Genomic DNA, 18,469 nt, shown 5'->3' with positions numbered 1-18,469 from the left:
GTAATTATTTTCCAAAGTTAGGACAAGGGATTCCAAATCAATCCGATCCTACCTCACTAAAATTCAAATATCTCAAAATATATAACTCTTTTGCTTGCTCTGTTTCTTTTATGTAAAAATAGACTCATTAAGATTTCATTTCATATCTCATTCACTCTTTAATTCAATTTTAACCATTTTTGGTGATTTTTCAAAGTCACACTATTGTTACTGTCCAAAACTGTTTTGTTGCTAATTTTACTTTTTCATAATTTCCCTTTTTCACTTTCAATCATTATTCAATTCAATTCCACACATATATTCATCATTCAATCACTTAATCGTTACATGATCTCATGTATTTTCACTTAGTCAATTTCCCGATGAACACTTCGGAATAATAACAGATACACGGTGGATTCAACACACAGCAACCACCCTTTGTAATCAATGATATCCGGTGGGATCAGCACATAGCAATCACCTTATAATTAATGATACGGGTTCACATAGTAGCCTGCACATAGTACTACACATGTGACCATCACTATCCGATACACATAGTAGCCTACACATAGTACTACACACGTGATCGAAGCTATCTGGTACGCATAGTAGCCTGCACATAGTACTACAAATACGACCTATCATTTTGGTACACGTAGTAGCCTGCATATAGTACTACACACGTGACCATGACTTTCACTTTCACATAGTGGCCTACACACAATCCATGCCACACATGTAATCATTTCTGTCACTTCATTCGTATCCCTTTTTATTTTGAATGTTAAATCAAGAAATTTCTTATTTTTTCTCATTTTTTCCTTTTTCACTAATCAAAGTCAATTCATTGTCTTTCTTGACTTATAATAACACATTTAACTTATTTAACACTCAAATTATTCAATCCAGTCCAAAAATCACATTTTGGAAAAATTACATTTTTGCCCCTAAAGTTTCACAAAATTACAATTTTGCCCCTAGGCTTAGAAATTAAACTTTATTCCTTTTTCTTATGTTTTATGACATGTTGAACATTTTTCCCTTATATGGCAACATCAAATTCTCACTCTAACACTTACTTATGAACATTAGGTATTTTTACCTATTATGTCAATTTACTCGTTTTCACTTAAAATCGGCTAGCAAAAGTTATTTAACATAATTTCAAGCTTCATATTCTGCCATAAAACATCAAAATAAACATATTTCACCTATGAGTATTTTTCCAAATATAAACCCTAGATTAAATTATTGCTAGAATAAGCTAAATTAAGTTATTAGGACTCCAAAAACGTAAAGAACATTAAAAATGGGGCTTGGAATCACTTACTATGGAGCTTAGAATCTTGAAAACCCTAAATATGGCTTCCCCCTTGCTGATTTCATTCACCATGGAGAAGATGAACAAATTTTTGGTTATTTTGGCCTTTTTAATTCTTTTAATTACTAAATGACCAAAATGCCCACAACTTAAAATTTTCCTATTTCACTTATCTCTTTTCTATTTTTGTCCAACAAGTTAAACAATGGTCTAATTACCATTTAAGGACCTTCAATTTAAAATTTCATAACAATTGGACACTTCTAACATGTAGAACTCAACTTTTGCACTTTTTACAATTTAGTCCTTTTGACTAAATTGAGTGCCCAAACGTCAAAATTTTTGAACGAAATTTTCACGAAATTATTTTTTGAAATCGTAGACCATGAAAATATAATGAAAATAAATATTTTTTCTCGTCGAATTTGTGGTCCCGAAACCACTATTCCGACTAGCCCAAAATTTGGGTTGTTACATTGCGGCTGCTATAAGCCACAGCGAGAAACCTGCAAAATTCTCGGGACAGGATTTCAAGACTTGGCAACAAAAAATGTTGTTTTAGTTTATCATGTTGAACTTGGCCAAATTTTTGAAAAATGACTCTCCTACTATTAAAGAGAGCGAGGTAGATGAAGTTACCGCTTTCACTGCTGTTGAAGCTTGGAAACATTCAGATTTCCTATGCCAAAACTACATCCTAAATGGATTGTCGGATACACTATACAAAGTGTATAATGTTAAGAAAACAACTAAGGAATTATGGACATCGTTGAACCATAAATACAAAGCAGAGGATGTTGGAACTAAAAAGTTCTTAGTTGCTAAATTCTTGAATTTTGTAATGGTTGATTCTAAATTAGTTGTGAATCAAGTGCAGGAACTTCAACTAATCATTCACGAAATTTTTGCTAAAGGGATCATAATAAGTGAATCCTTCCAAGTGGCAGGCATTATTGAAAAGTTGCCTCCTACTTGGAATGACTTCAAGAATTACCTAAAGCACAAAAGAAAGGACGTGTCAGTGGAAGACCTAATTGTCAAAATTTGGATTGAAGAAGACAATAGAGGTACGAAAAAGAGGCTCAACAAAGCAAGAAATGACAATGTTGCTAGAGCAAATGTCGTAGAAGTCAAGAAAGACTTCAAGAAGGAAAAACAATCGCAAAATGGGCCTAAACTGGGACCAAAAGGTGGTGTTTTGAAGAAGCAAAAATTTTAAGGAAAATGCTGCAATTGCAGCAAGATGGGGCACAAGTCATCCAACTGTAGGATCCCAAAGAAATTTAGAGCTAACGAGGTTAACGTTGTGGAAGAAATTTCCAAGGAAGTGCCCAATATGGAATTATGTGCCTAACTATGAATATGAATGTTCTTAGTAAAGGCGAATATTTGTAGGAAGGAAATATGTATTAAACTAAATACTATGTCTGAATAAGAATGTTGTTCTTTCTTATTCATATGCTTAAGTCATTTAATTAATGGCATAGTAGGCTCGGATATGTTAATTATGGTACTTTACGTACATAAATTAACTTAGAGCACATTCCTTCGTTTCGTAATAATTATAATTATAAATGTAAAACATGTGTTGAGGTAAATTAATAAAGGTCAAAAAAATCACTTGATCTAATACATAGCAATGTTTGTAAAGCCTGTTTAAATGAGAGGAAGGAATAAAAATGTTTATTTCCTTCATTACTACGAGTTAAGACAAAGAGAATTTATTCTCTATAAGCAAAAAGTTGAAAACCAACTTAATAAAAAGGTTAAGTAATCGTGGTGGTGGATATATTGAATCATTTCAATAACACCACCATACTTTCCTAAAATAGAATAACCAAGAAGAAAATCAGATTCTAAAAGAAAAGATGAACGCACAGCTAAAAAGCTCTGGGTTATCACATGAAATGTAAGGGGGAGCATTTCTATCAGCTAATTACCTTTTAAATAAGGTTTTCTGCAAGAAAAGGGACAAGACACCATATGAGTTATGGAAAGGTAGAAAACCATCTTACAACCACTTGAAAGTGTGGGGGTGTCTTACTAGCATAACATATAATGGTAAGTCGAGAAATATGTGTCGTCGACATAATACTGTTAAACAAATTATCTCAAACGGAGTTATCTACATTGTGGATATGCTAACTAAGGCTTAAACCGAGATCATGTTATTAAAACATTGAAAGGAATGTGACTAAATCTCATGAAAATAAAAGGCGCTATGTGAAGGAAAACCCTACCTAATTGACTGGAGATCCCAAGATCTAGGTTCAAAGGGCTAATTGCATAGACCTTGTGAGGTCACTGTGGGGGTACTTATCCCAAGTCCGTTCCTATAACGTAAACAGTGACTAAAAAGGGGATAGGTTAAGCAATGCTTTAAATGACCATTGTGTGTTTCGGTGAGCCGAACAACATAAGTCACCTATGTGAGAGTGAAGTGAGGCCGCTTCAAGGAGACTATTGGGGCATAGTTCTCTCAAACTCTTACAGAACTAGGAGATGTTCACGGCTATATGAACATACCCAGGAGAACTAAAACCTTACCAATGAGGTAGTTGTGTGAGATATATCATCGTTTACACAAAAGGCAGAACAGTTCAAGGACATCACGTCTACTGGTCAACTAGTAAAGTAAATATACTTTCGCAAGGAAGGTTCAAGGGTGGATACCTACCTATCCTATACAACTATCGATTGTAGATTCTATCACCACATCGAGTCAATGTTTTTCGATAAAACTATCAATTTTTATTCATGTGGGGGATTGTTGGAAAAATTACATTTGATGGTAACTTTGAGGCATATTCTCAATAGGTAAAGGTAGAGAGTTGAATCATAATTTTATGGTTTCATATTCTACTCCATGAGACCTTTACAACGGTATATCATATGCTCAAAAGGGTTGAGTGATGAATGAGAAATTGAAGCTCAAAGTAAGCTACTTAGAAATATTGTTGAGGAAAAATAAAAGGATTAAATCCCACATTGGTTAAATACCAAGTGTGGGATGTGTTTATATATGTGAACTCTCTTGAAAGGTTATATAGGAAAACTTATCTTAAGGAAACCACGTTTCACGGGCCTAAACGTTTCGTAAAATCTCAATTCTCATTTATTTCAATTGTTTAATATGGTTTTATTTTATTTTCATATTTGATAAATTAACTATAACTAATTCTGTCCATATATTATTTTATATGTGTTTATTTATAATTAATTTGGAGAATCTCATGGGGTTTTTTTGCCCACTTTTAGTAATTTACAAATGCGTAGGCTGGGGGGAAGTCATGTGTGTCCAAGATGCAGAGGGAGAGAGGAGAATATTATGCATGTATTTCAAGTATGCACTGTACCAATAGAAGCATGGATTGCCTTAGATCTCATATGGGTTACATCGATGCAGCATTTAGGAGACTGGGAATGGCTTACCTGGGTTTTCAGTAGGAGTACCACTGCTTAATGTCGTTCTTTCTGTACTGTCTTATGGGTTATTTGGACTGAACATAATAAGACTCTGCATGAAGGGAAGGTTAGTACTGGGAGAGGGATCGCTGAAATAACCTAGAGGTACATTAAAGAGATTGATTAAATAGGGGCGAGATCCCTTACCAAACAGTGGGCAATGTCTGAGTGGTGCTCACTGGAAACCCACTTCATAAAAACCAATTTTGACGTGGCTTTTGACTGTAGGTAGTGTAGATCGGCATCGGGATTGGTGAATAGGAATGACAGAGGTGAAGGTTTTGGTCTTGAAATCGTTGCTAAACATTGAGATTACATCGCCATTTGTAGCAAAGGTGCGTGCATGTTCTCAAGCGGTGTGGTTGGGCTTAGCAATGGGAGTGGACAAGTTAGAAGTGGAAGGCGATGCATTAACGATTATAAAGAAATGTCAGTCCATAGCCATTGACAAATCAGAAATAAGTGCATACATCAGAGACATTCATCACAATCGGAGAGGGTTTCAAAGCATCCATTTCAAACATGTGCAAAGATCAGCCAACATAATTGCTCACAGACTAGCATCAAAAAGTTTAAGAAGGAACGAAGAGATTTACCTAGAAGGCGTGGTGCCAAAATATGCTTAGGAATCGCTGGGACCGGGACATCAGAGAGAACGAGAACCCGATTGAAGAGTGTTTTAGGGTTTCTGAAGATCAAAGAGAGCGATGGATTGTGATCTTAGAAAAGATTAATCGTGAGCCTCGGAGAACTGTAACCGACAATAGAGGATTAATGAGCTTTCTAGAAAAGCTTGAAATGGGTAACAGTTCATTTTCGAACTGGACTAAGTCTCTTTTTTTTTTTACTTTCCTTTTCCTGCATAGATGTTTATGGATTAAGTCCGCTAGTTTTCAGCCCATTCTCTTTTTTTTTGTTTGGATTTTGTTTTTGGGTTTATTTAATATAGTCCAATCCAAAGTTTTTTTCAAAAAATAAAGTTAGAAATAATATTTGGTACATTGGCAGTTGAGTTTTTAGACTCTACAAGTAAGGTCATGGGTTGACAAATGTTTTATAGAGATATAGTAAAAAGTTAAAAAATTAAATGTTAAAAAATAGAGGCATGACAATTTTTAAGGCTATTTGTGGAATAAAAATATACACCATTATGCCAAATACTAATCCAAAGTTATAAGATTGAATAAAAAATTATATATTTTTTAATTTAACTTTGACATCATATGTAAAATTTAATGGATAATGTGAAATTTAGTTGTTAACTTTTAGATATTTATTTTGGGTTCAAATTAGCTCCTTTTTTAGTCTAAATAGGCTCTTAACCTTTTAAAAAGAGTCAAATTGTTTTGTATAATAGAAATACTTACTAAAATATTAATTTATGAGATAATGTCACATTTGGTACCTGTACTTTTATAAAAAAATCCAATGTGGTATCTATACTTTGAAAATGTCTAATTTGGCACCTGAACTACCAATAAGTGTTTTATTATGGTACCTGATGTTAATAACGTTAGTGAATTGCTAAACCAACCAATAAAAATATGACACATTGATTTTTTTTTTCAAACCATCAAGTCCACATGGATAATAAACATTATATGAAAAATAAATAAATAAATCAAATCAAATTTTAAAACAAATAACTAAACATAAGATTAATAAAAAAAGAAGTAAATATTAAAGTTACATAAATAAAAACGTCATCTTCTATGTTTAAGTAAATGGTCATAGACTCCGAAGTGTGTTCCATTTAGCATAATATTTTTAATAGATATTTGAATAATATTCTTCTATTATCCATGAAAGCACAAGTATTCTCACATAAGTTTAGTACTTACTTTTTTTATAACCAATTGTTTAGCTATCTGTTTTTAATTTAATTTATTTTTTTGTTGAATTTTGTATTTTCTATGTAGACCTAATGATTTGGAAGAAAATTTTACGTGTTAAATTTTCATTGACAGATTTAATAATTCACTAACGTTGTTAACACTAGGTACCTTAATAAAAATCATTTTGACAGTTCAAGTACTACATTAGAAATTTTCAAAGTACATGTACCACATTAGATATTTTATAAAAGTATAGATACCAAATGTCACATTATCCCTTGATTTTTTAAAGATGTTGGTATGACAACTCACGTGGTAGTTCACGTGTACTTTATGCTGATATGACATTACTTATCTTATATGTCACGTCAACAAATAATTTTAAAAATAAAAATTAAAAAAAAAGCATAAATTACACATGAAATATAGGTTGTTATGTTTAAAAATTTATCGTTTTAGTCAACATTTCTATTAAAAAGATAATTCGACTCCTTTTCTAAGGTTGATGGTAAAATTCAATTCTTTTTAAAAAATTAAGAGTGAAATTTAACTAAAATAATAATGCACATATTTAAATTATGTTATGGGTTGATGTTAATTAATAATATTTGTTGAAAACTTAAATATCGCTATCATTGTTTCAAGACGAATTTTGTATCTCATATATTTGTAGGAGAAAATGATTGTGATATTATGAAAGATAATCTACAAATTGTAAGTAAGAAATTTAAGAAAATATATAGTATATGTTATAAAATCTCAACCTCATTTATGTTTAAAAATTTCCACCTTCTATATTTAAAATAGTTACCTAATGAAAATATTGTATAACAAAACCAAACAATTTAAAATTATGTTGTTTGGGTGAGGCTGTGGTCACAAAACTTCTCGACGGCGAAAAATGAGGTGGATTCCCAAGTTGTTTGGGTGCGGCTGCCTGGGCTACCAGAAGGATATTACTCGAATTTTATCCTGAAAGCGATTGGACAAGCAATTGGTCCAGTAATCAAGATCGATGAAAATACAGACACTGCTAGGAGGGGACGTTTTGCGAAAATGGCCATTTGTGTGGATCTGAGGAAGCCACTTCTGTCCAAAGTCAAAATAAATGGACGGACACAGAGGATCGAATACGAGTCCTTCCAAATGTGTGTTTCGGGTGCGGACTATATGGGCATAATGCTGCTGCATTCCCGAAAGATCGGGCACCGTCGCCGATGGAGGAAACAACCATAAGCACACAGGCGGCGAATGATCAAGATCTCCAAAGAAGGGTTGAGGAAGAAAACTACGGGCTGTGGATGCTAGTGGAACGCCGACAGCGGCGTAAAGGTAGGAGTGCAAGGGACAGAACGGACGTGAATCATGGCGGATCTGTGGGAGGATCTCGTTTTAATGTTTTAAGCGAGATTCAGGGAGAAACAGACGCTGTTGAAGCAGTGGTTAATGAAAAGAGAAGTGAAAATGGATCCAAAGTGGCGTTTGGGAAAAAGAGAAACGGCTTGAAGGCTAAAAGAAAGGGTGTGGTAGTTGCAAGTGGGCCAAAGATGGGTTTTAAAGTATTAAGACCCAGTACTAATGTTGTTGGGTCTTGAGGTGATGGAGGGCCGAAAAACATGGGTGATGGCTCAATAATGGGTCAAAGAAGTGGGCTTTTGGAGACAACCCATTTGGCTTTCAATTTGTTCAAGTTAAGGCCCTTTTAGATAGCAACAAAAGTAGAGCGGTGAGGATTATTCAACCAGGGCGGGCCGGCTCTTGGGAGTGGAAATGGGAAATTTACATTTGGAGAGACAAGTATGGCTGAAGAAAGCACGGGAAACTTCCGACGCCAATGGAGGAGTTCGAAGCAACACGGCCATGAGAAGTGGAGGGAGTTCGAAGCAATCTTTGGTAGAGGTAGGGACGACCATGAGGGAGATTGTGGGCGACATTGAGCGTGACAATGGATTGAGAAACTCAGCTGTTGGAGAAGCTATGGCGGTTGAGGAGTTTGACGGAGCGATGGGCGGGCAAGCCGAAACAAGTTGTTGATTTGGTTTGTTACTTGGGTCGCTGCATAATTCCATTATTTTTACGGATATAAAGTTGATGTTTTGGAATTTCCAGGGTACTGGCCATCCTAGATTTCATAGTTTTGTAAAGGAGTATAGGAGGGATTTTGCACTAGATTTATTTTGTCTTATGGAAACCCGGTTAAGTGGAAATAGAGCTGATGATATAATCAGTAAATTAGGCTATCAGAACTCTTTTATAATTGAACCAATAAGCAAAGGGCGATCAGTTTTCTGGTTTCAGCAGTTTATGCTAGTCCTCAAGCTGCAAAAAGGAAAGAGTTGTGGAAATTTCTAGATTTGTTTGTTGAATCTGTTAATGAGGCTTGGTTTATAGCGGGAGATTTTAATTCGGTTTTGAATAGCTCGGATAGAAAAGAGGGTGCAGTTTGTGTAAGAGCTGGTTGTGACCTTTTTAAAGGGTTTGTATTCAATCATGGAATCAGAGACGTGGGGGTTTTGAGTCCTCGCTTCACGTGGAGTAGAGGGAATTTGTCTCAAGACTCAATAGCGCTTTATGCAGCTCGAAGTGGGAAAATTTTTCACCAAATTATTCTATTTGGCATCTCCACAAGTTGAAATCTAATTATCGATCGATTTTGGTTGCTCCTCGCAGTAAATAACAAAAGGGTGGCCAACGATCGTTTAGATTTCTTGCCAAATGGTTACTTCACTCGGATTTTAGAGAACTTGTTAAAAATCATTAGAAGAGCGATCTTGAGGTTGCCTCGATTTAGGAGTAGGTCACAAAGGTGGTGCAGAAGTGGAATAAGGAAATTCGTGGTAATATTTTTGGGCGGAAAAAGGAGTTGGTTTCGGAACTTAGTCGAATACAAAGAATCTTGGAGGTTAGGTTGTCATCACGGTTGATCTCGTGTGAAATCACGTACTGCTTGGCTAACAAATGGAGATAGGAATACAAAGCTTTTTCATAGTCGAATGATGACAAGGCGGAGAATAAATAAAGTTGAGGGATTAAAATTCGATGAAGGGGAATGGTGCTTTGATGATGAAAATTTAAAGTTGCATGCTATCGACTTCTTCCAGAAGCTTTACATGGCTGAGGAACTTGCAATGGGGAATTTTCCTTGTAGAGGTATGTAATCTATGGCACCTCTGAAAGCATCGGGTATTGATGGGTTCCACGTGAAGGTTTACCAGTCACAATGGGAAACTATCAGGGAATCGATTTGTTCGCTAGTTCGAAAGGTTCTTGGGGTGCAAGGTTTGGATCCGAAGATTACTAGAACTTTGATCGACTAAATGATCGGAGGTCATCTCTCAATTCTGACCAATTAGTTTGTGTACGGTTTTGTATAAAATCATCACTAAAACTATAGTGAATGGACTTTGACCAATTATGGCCAGTATAGTTAAGCAAAACCATGCAAGCTTTATTGCATGGAGGAGTATTTCAGATAATATCATTATTGCGTAGGAGGCCATTCACAACATGAGGACGATCAAAGGAAGGAATTGTTGGATGGCTTTGAAGGTGGACTTGGAAAAAGCTTACGATGGAATTCGCCGAGGGGGGTTTAAAAGACACTTTGATGGAAGCAGGATTTCCACATTTGTTAGTTATGTGTGTTTACCTCAAACTTACAAATCCTCTAGAATGGTGAAGTTTCTCAACTGTTTTGTCCCACACGTGGAGTGAGACAAGGAGATCCCCTTTCACCTTATTTTTTTGTACTGTGTATGGAGCGCTTTGGCCACCTAATTAAGAGGGCAGTTGAAGGAATGAGTGGAGTCGTCTTCTTTTATTGAAGCAAGGGTAAAAAATCTCGCACCTATTTTTTGCTAATGACTTAATCCTATTTTTTTTTAAAGCAGATATAGGTCAAGTTGAATGTGTTAATGATGTTATCAATACTTTTTGTTGTTTCTCTAAATAGAAGATTAATAGAAGTAAGACCCAGATTTTCTTTTCCCATAATACGTTGGAGGAGGTAGCTTGCAATAATACGGAAAAGCTTGGTTTCTCAATAGTGGATGATCTTGGAAATTACCTTGGTATGTCGATATTCCATCAAAAAGTTAGTTCATGAAATTTTGACTTTGTGGTTAACAAGATTTGCATTAAGCTAAGCAGCTGGGAGGCCAAGAATCTTTTAATGGCGGGAAGAATAACTTTGGTGAAATCGGTCCTTTTTTATTTACCTAATTATTTCATGAGTACAACTCATCTCCCACTATCGATTTGCAGGAATATTTATAAGTTAGTTTGATATTTCATTTGGGGTTCAAGTGAGGATTTGAGGAAACCTTCTCTTATGAATTGAGCTGACTGCTGTAGACCTTTAAGCAATGGAGGGCTTGGGATTAGAAGCCTTGTTGATCATAATAAAGTTTTTTTTTTTTGTTAAGACTGGATTTTAACATTATTGCAAATACTAAAGCATTGTGGGTACGTGTGCTGAAAAGCAAGTATAATATCCAATGAGTAATGCCGAATTATATAACAAGAGGATGCTGCTCATTTATTTGGAGGTCTATTATGAAAGTTTGGCCAGATGTGATTAATAATACCTATTGGTTGATTGGCGATGGTCGCTTGGTGAACTTTTGGAATGACATATGGCCTAGAAATATTGGACCACTCAAACCCTTTTTCATAGGCGTTGGTCAACTGGATGATACGCTTAAAGTATGTGACATGACAGATACAGAGGGTAAGTGGGATAGATGTTGGTTAAGTTCTCTGCTTCCTAACCATGTACCTTGTCACATTGCAACTATACTCCTTGTATAGATGTAGGAGCTAGCCGAGTCAGCTGGAAATGGTCGACTAGTGATGTGTTCTCTTTGGGGGAAATTATAAGAACTTTTCTAAATTTAGCAATTTTGATCCTAATGTGAAATGGGAGTTAGTTTGGAAAAGTAAAGCTTTGCAATGAGTTCGGGTATTTCTATGTCTGCTATGGCAGAGTCGGATTTTGAAAAATGGTGAACGTGCAACACCCTCAACGCTGCCTAAGAGTTTTGGCTAAGTTAAGGGCGTTACATTGATCATCGAAGTGATCCGGTAAAGCCATTCTTTTGCTTAGCCATTCATTAATCAAATCGACTTTACTTAGTAATCCAATTACAACATTATTAATGTAAAGTTTTGAGAAAAACAGTTAAAACTTAAAAAAACTTTTCAAAACTGTAGTATTTTGGAAAGCAGCGAAAAACATGATTAAAAAGAATAGTTTTCTAAACCAATTAACATGGAATTATCAAAGTATTAACTAAGTGCCATGCTTAAAAATTTATAAGCTAAATAATCCCAAACCACAATTATAAAAGCAATAAATAATTAATAATTCACAACCCGATAAATAAACCAATAAAATGATTAAGGAAAGCTTTAATGGAAACTTTTAAATAATAAGGAAAAATGAGGTGCTAGTCCTAGGTTCCTCCGATGCCATTCTAAGTCCTAGTTTTCTGCGTTACTTGAGAGGTAAGGAAAATGGAGTGAGCTTATGACAGCTCATTGTGAGTCTAATTTTTAAACCATGATATATAATTGTTCAAACAATAAAGCAATTTATAACATCATAGCAAATTAAGCATAGTGTAAGAAACATTTAGTAAATCAATGCATGTACAGGTTATGATCATGATGCAATGCAATTATAATTTTAAGTTCCCACCCATCCATCCTATCCGCCTTCGAGCATCGCTCGACACTTCAAAACACATATCAATAACTGACCATCTCGGATTTCCCGGTGGCGATGATTGTTCACTTGTCATTCGTGACGATGACTTTTACTACAATAACTTACCATCTTGAGTTGTTCGGTTTCGATGGCCTTTTTAAACTACCATCTCGGTTAACGCTATTTCGATGATATTGTCGCCTACTTTGTGCAACACTAACTTTCGATGTGGACTTGATTTCCACTTTGTCCTCCATACCCAATTTCATGTAATTATGCACATAAACTCAGCATATCATGTTATTTATCAACAATTGATACTATGATTGTCAAGCACATATATCATTTCATACTCTCATCAATGACATGTATTCAAGCACTCATTCATATCAATTTCACATATACAATTTCTTCATACAAACTAAAAAAAACTTGTATCTGTATACTAATATTAGGTTGTTAACATGCTAGTTCGACTAACACACATATATCAGGTTCACATATAGGGTTCGCACATACAAGGTTCGCATAATAGATCACATAAGGCTTCGTGTACTAAATTACATAAGGTTTTACATGAAGGTTCTCATATCGGCTACAGTTCGTCTATCAATTTATAACAGAGTTAGTATGTATACCTATTTATGTAAGGGTTTGCATACTAGATCACATAAGGGTTCGCATACTAAATCACATAAGGTTTTGCTTGAAGGTTCGTATATCAGCTACAGTTTACCTATCAATTTATACAGATTTTGTGTGTATACATGTTTATGTAAGGGTTCTAATGAAATTAGAGATGAATACTCTAATCTATTAAGGAAAAACTCATTCAAAAGTATGTATTTCTTAGAAATATGTACAACTATGCATACATGAAGGATTGAATCAATTAAAGAAAGGATATCTCTAAATAAAATCCCTAAAAATTAGTTGTAATCTCTAAATTTATACTATTCAATGCTATCAAATAATTAAAGATTCTCAACACTCCCCCTCAAATTGGTGCATAGATGTCTCGCATGCCCAACTTGCAAAGAAGATTATGATAAGTCTTACAATTGAGCCCTTTAGTAAAAACATCAGCCAACTATTTTTCGGATGCTGGATAAGATAGACTTAAGGGACTTAAGGCACCACTGACTACTTTGAGTTATGCTAATGGCCGTTTTGTTGTCACAGTACAAGGTTGATCCATTTTCGTTCAACAACTTTAGCTCTTCCAATACCTTTTGCAGCCATAAAAGCTTACAAACACCTTGAGCCATGGCCCTATATTCTGCCTTTGTGTAACACCCCTTAACCCCAAGCCGTCGCCGAAATAAGATTACGAGGCATTACCGGATATCTCAGATAATTTACAAATAATTCTTAAATAAAAAACAAACATATTATAAAATGATTATAAATTCATATAAATTTATGCTAATTGGCTTCATTCATTTTTTTAAAAAATTTCGACAGTATTTCTGCTTATTTTTACATAAAACCCCCTGCAAATTTCAAAACACAACCAACCCAATTCCATTATTTCAACCAAGGCATTTATATACTTAAATATACTTAAATCTTACTTGACATAATGTCTTAAGAACTTAATTAATAAAAACCCAATTATCTTTTCTAATCAGCTCGTAAAACTATTCAAACCATTTTAGTTCACTATTAATGCCATAAACAATTTCTATTATTTCACCACTTAAATCATCAAATCACCTAATATCTTACTTTACAACAAAATTATATAACATACCAAAATAACCATTATAATCCTTATGTACATGCCACTTTCACTTAAGGAAGAAAACATCACCAAAATCTTTATGCTGGAGTCGGGATTGATCTGGATGCTGAACCAGAACCTTTGATTTCTATCGACTTGCGCACGGAAACAACCGTACGCTGAGTATTCGAACTCAGTGGTATTACCATAATTCAAATTATAATAATAACAATAAAACATAGTCATCAAACATATCATGCACAAATCATACATACAAGTTTAAACTCAAATTTCGTAATACAACAATAACAATTTATCAATTAATATCATATATCCACAATTTGAGCTTTGAACATATCATGAACCTTAGATTCATTTCTCAATCTCATATCACATTTCAATTCACAATTCAACTTTTCATTTCATTTCAATAGCTCGATTGATCAACTCATTCAGTTTATCATTTTATTATTTACCCTATTAACAAAACTCGGACTTTGGCGGATACACGGATCCAACCAAACACTCCAGTATGGCACCTAGTGCCTCATCGGATAGTTCGAAGCAATAGTTGACACCCAATGTCTTATCAGCAAAGCCGAAGAAAGTTGGTACCTAGTACCTCATCGAATCTATCCGAAGAAATATAGTGACACCCAGTGTCTCATCGGCTCGAGGTCGAAGTATCCCTGAACTCTTCCAATCCTATGGCATGCCAACTATATCCGACTCGGCCCGACTAGTTAATAGGGTATTTAAATCACATATAACCCCAATTCAATCACAATTTCTCACATTTTCAATTCAGTCATTTTTCCACCTTTCAATCAATAATTAATCCACAAATTCACACATTTTCACAACTTAATACATTTCCATTCAATTTAATATCAGTCACAATTCGATTCAAATTCACTTCCTGCTTTCAATCAACAAACAATTCAAATATTAATTCATATCAATTATTCAATTTAATTCCCACCTATCTTAATAATAATAATAATAATAATACTTACCTCATATTTCATTTACCAAACACATAAATTAAAATTTAACATTTAATAATAAATAACTTAAATTATAGTAATACAAACCGTGATTTTCTCGAGTTTACTCCTCGATAATCTTCTCTTTTCCCTTCCGTGCCGATGCTTCTGGTTCTTTGCTAGCTACGAAAATAATAATAATAATTTACACTATTAATTTCAGCACTAATTATGATAAATAATTGAATTTCTATTCAATTTATTCCTTATTCTCAATTTAATCCTAACTAAGTCCACTTACTTTCCTAATTCAATTCACACTCTATTTCTATTCAAATTTCATCCAAACTCAAATGTAACTATTAATATTTCAGCATATTTTCCTAATTTTTAATTTCCCTCAATTTAGTCCCTAAAACATAAAACTTATAGTTTCTTTTACAATTTAATCCCTTTATCAATTCTAACTTAAAATTCATTCAATTAATCCCTAATTCAACAATTTATTCAACATGAACCATGCTTAAAAACCTGTGAACTTACAAAATATCAACTTAATTCCATCAAAACTTTGTTTTAAAGCTTCTAAATCATCAAAACTAAATAAAAAGGGCTCAATTGACTTACCAATCAAAGCTTTAAACCTTAAACCTTTAGTTTTTCCTTTTTCTTTTCTTTCTTTCTTTTTCCTGCTCTGTTTCGAATGCCTCTGTTTCTTTCTTTTCTCTTTTTCTTTTTTTTGTTTTTATTTCTTTTTATTATTTACTTTATATTATTTTAACATTTAACTAATATAGATATTTTTATTAATATAATATAATAATTTCACATATAATCTATAAATACCTTTACTTAAAATTTAAGAAAATATAACATTATAATACAAGTGTTTAAATACATGTTTTACACATGTACTAATTTTATTGCCATACATTTGTCACCATCTTATTTATTTCACAATATTATATAATAATAATAATAATAACATATTTTAACACATAAAAATATTAGATTTTTTATGCTTATGCTGCCTCAAATTTGGCAATTGGCATAATTTCCTATTTAATCCCCTTTATTTTATTTTAATCTATAATTAAACTTTCACTTCTATTGTAATTTAATCCTTTTTGCTAATTACTCTTAATTAAGCTAAATTCACCTATCTAAAACCTAATTAAACACACAACTAGTCTAGTAAATATTTCTAATAATTATTTTTGAACTCAATTTACTAAGACGGAGGCCCGATATTATACTTTTCCGATGCCCGTGAATTTTGGGTCATTACACTTTGCACTTGGTCGAGCCACAACATTTTGTTTCTTGCTCCTCCAAACGACTAAGTTTCCTTCCACAATAGTATAATACTTGTTGTAGACCTTCTGTCATCAAGAGAGCTAGCCCAATCTGCATCTATAAATACTTCTATCTTGAGATGACTATTTTAGATAATGGAATACCTTTGCTCGGTGCATACTTTAAATAGCACAAAATTCACAATACTGCCTGCGTATGGGCTTCACGAGGATCAAGCATAAACTAGCTTACCAAACTAACTGCATAGGATATATCAGATCAGTATGAGCGAGATAAATCAATAGTCCGACTAGTCTTTGATATCTCCCTTTATCCATCATTTCACCAAACCCTGCTTGTAACTTGTAATTACTCTCAATAGGTGATTCTGCTGGTTTGCAAACTAACATGTCAGTCTCTGTCAGAAGATCTAAGATATACTTTCTTTCATAAATAAAGATTCCCTCTTTTGATCTAGCCACTTTTATTCTGAGGAAATATTGTAACTTTCCAAAGTCTTTGATTTCGAATTCCTAAGCCAATTGCTTCTTAAGGCGAACCATTACTTTTTCGATAGCTAAACGAAACCATAGCCTTGCTAAATCTGTTAAACTAGGCTCTAGGAGATTGCTTTAGTCCATATAGGGCCTTTTTCAGTCTACATACCTTCTCTTGAGTATCTTTATTCTCGAATCCTTGAGGAAATTTCATATACACTTCTTTTTCCAGGTCTCCATGTAAGAAGGCATTCTTTACATCAAATTACTGTAAGTCCCAATCGAGATTTGCTGTACATGATAGAAGGATCCTAATCGTGTTCAATTTAGCAACTTGAGCAAATGTTTCTTGATAATCCACTCCATATGTCTGAGTGAATCCTTGCGCTACTAATCTGACTTTGAGTCTTTCAATTGAACCATCAGCCTTATACTTGATAGTAAACACTTATTGGCAACCAACCATTTTCTACCCCTTAGGAAGATTAACCAGTTCTCATGTCTCATTTTTTGCTAAAGTCCCTATTTCTTCAATCATAGTCTTTTTCCATCTTAGGTCAATGATATCTTCTCTCCAATCCTGTGGAGCGGGCATAGAGAACAAAGACAAAGCAAAAGCTCTATAGGATAGGGATAATGAACCATAAAAGACAAAGTTAGAGATCAGATGTAAAGTGCAAGTTCTAACACCTTTTCATTGGGCTATTGGTAATTCTAAATCATTAGAAAACTCAGGTAATGAAGACTCACCTGACAGTGAAGAGTCAGGGCATAAAGTAGATTATATGATAGTGTCTTCTTTCTTGATTTTCCTATGTATGTACTTAATCAGGCCTATCCAAAAATCGTCCACTAGTCTTCTCTTGAACCAAAGTCTCTGATGTAACTAAATTCTCACTCGAAAGGGGAACGTAATAGGTTGTCATCTCTTCTTTTTCAATTACCTTCTCTAAAGAGATAGTTGTGATGAAAAAAGTAGGGTTCATCTTCACGAAATGTTACATCCATACTTACATAATACTTTCTAGATGACGGATGATAACATTTGTAACCCATCTATGTGGGAAAGTATCCAATGAAAACACATTTAACTACTCGAGGATCCAGTTTACTCCCATGCCGAAGATGAATGAAGCAAACATAACCAAACACCTTCAGTGAAACTGGGTCATCCATTTTGCGCTATAAAGTTTCTATGGGACTTTTAAAATCAAGGACTCGAAGAGGTATCCGATTAATGAGATAAGCAGTAACCAAAATCGCATCCCCCTAGTAAGGTTTTGGGAGGTTCATAATGAACATAAGTGATCTAGCAACCTCCAAAATATGTCGATTTTTCTTTTTGGCAACATCATTCTGAGCACTTGTACCTGGACAACTGGTTTGATAAAAAATCCCATATGATTCTAAATAATCATTAAAGCTATACTCGGTTCCATTATCAGTTCGTAAAATCTTAACTTAGCATCAAACTGAGTAATAATCAATTTATGAAAAGAATGGAAACACTAGAAAACATCACTTTTGGATTTAATAAAAATACCCACATCATCCAATTGCAACAGTCAATAAATGTAACAGACCAATGATTACCAGATAAATAAGTAAGATGAGTAGGGCTCCAAACATCCAAATGAATAATCTAAAAAGGAAC

At 34.0% G+C, this 18,469-nt stretch overlaps 1 long non-coding RNA gene across 1 annotated transcript; it reads left to right on the top strand.

The window, feature by feature from the left end:
- Window positions 1-7,279: 7,279 nt before the first annotated feature.
- On the top strand, window positions 7,280-11,505 carry LOC121214691 (uncharacterized). The gene is made up of 2 exons (XR_005910331.1): window positions 7,280-10,437; window positions 10,559-11,505. It is a non-coding gene; the product is annotated as an uncharacterized lncRNA (long non-coding RNA).
- Window positions 11,506-18,469: the final 6,964 nt, after the last annotated feature.

This window comes from Gossypium hirsutum, chromosome D02 (assembly GCF_007990345.1).
Source record: "Gossypium hirsutum isolate 1008001.06 chromosome D02, Gossypium_hirsutum_v2.1, whole genome shotgun sequence".
In the NCBI taxonomy this organism is placed as follows: domain Eukaryota; kingdom Viridiplantae; phylum Streptophyta; class Magnoliopsida; order Malvales; family Malvaceae; genus Gossypium; species Gossypium hirsutum.
The sequence above is the reverse complement of the archived record's forward strand: the minus strand, read 5'-3'. Positions and strand labels throughout refer to the sequence as shown.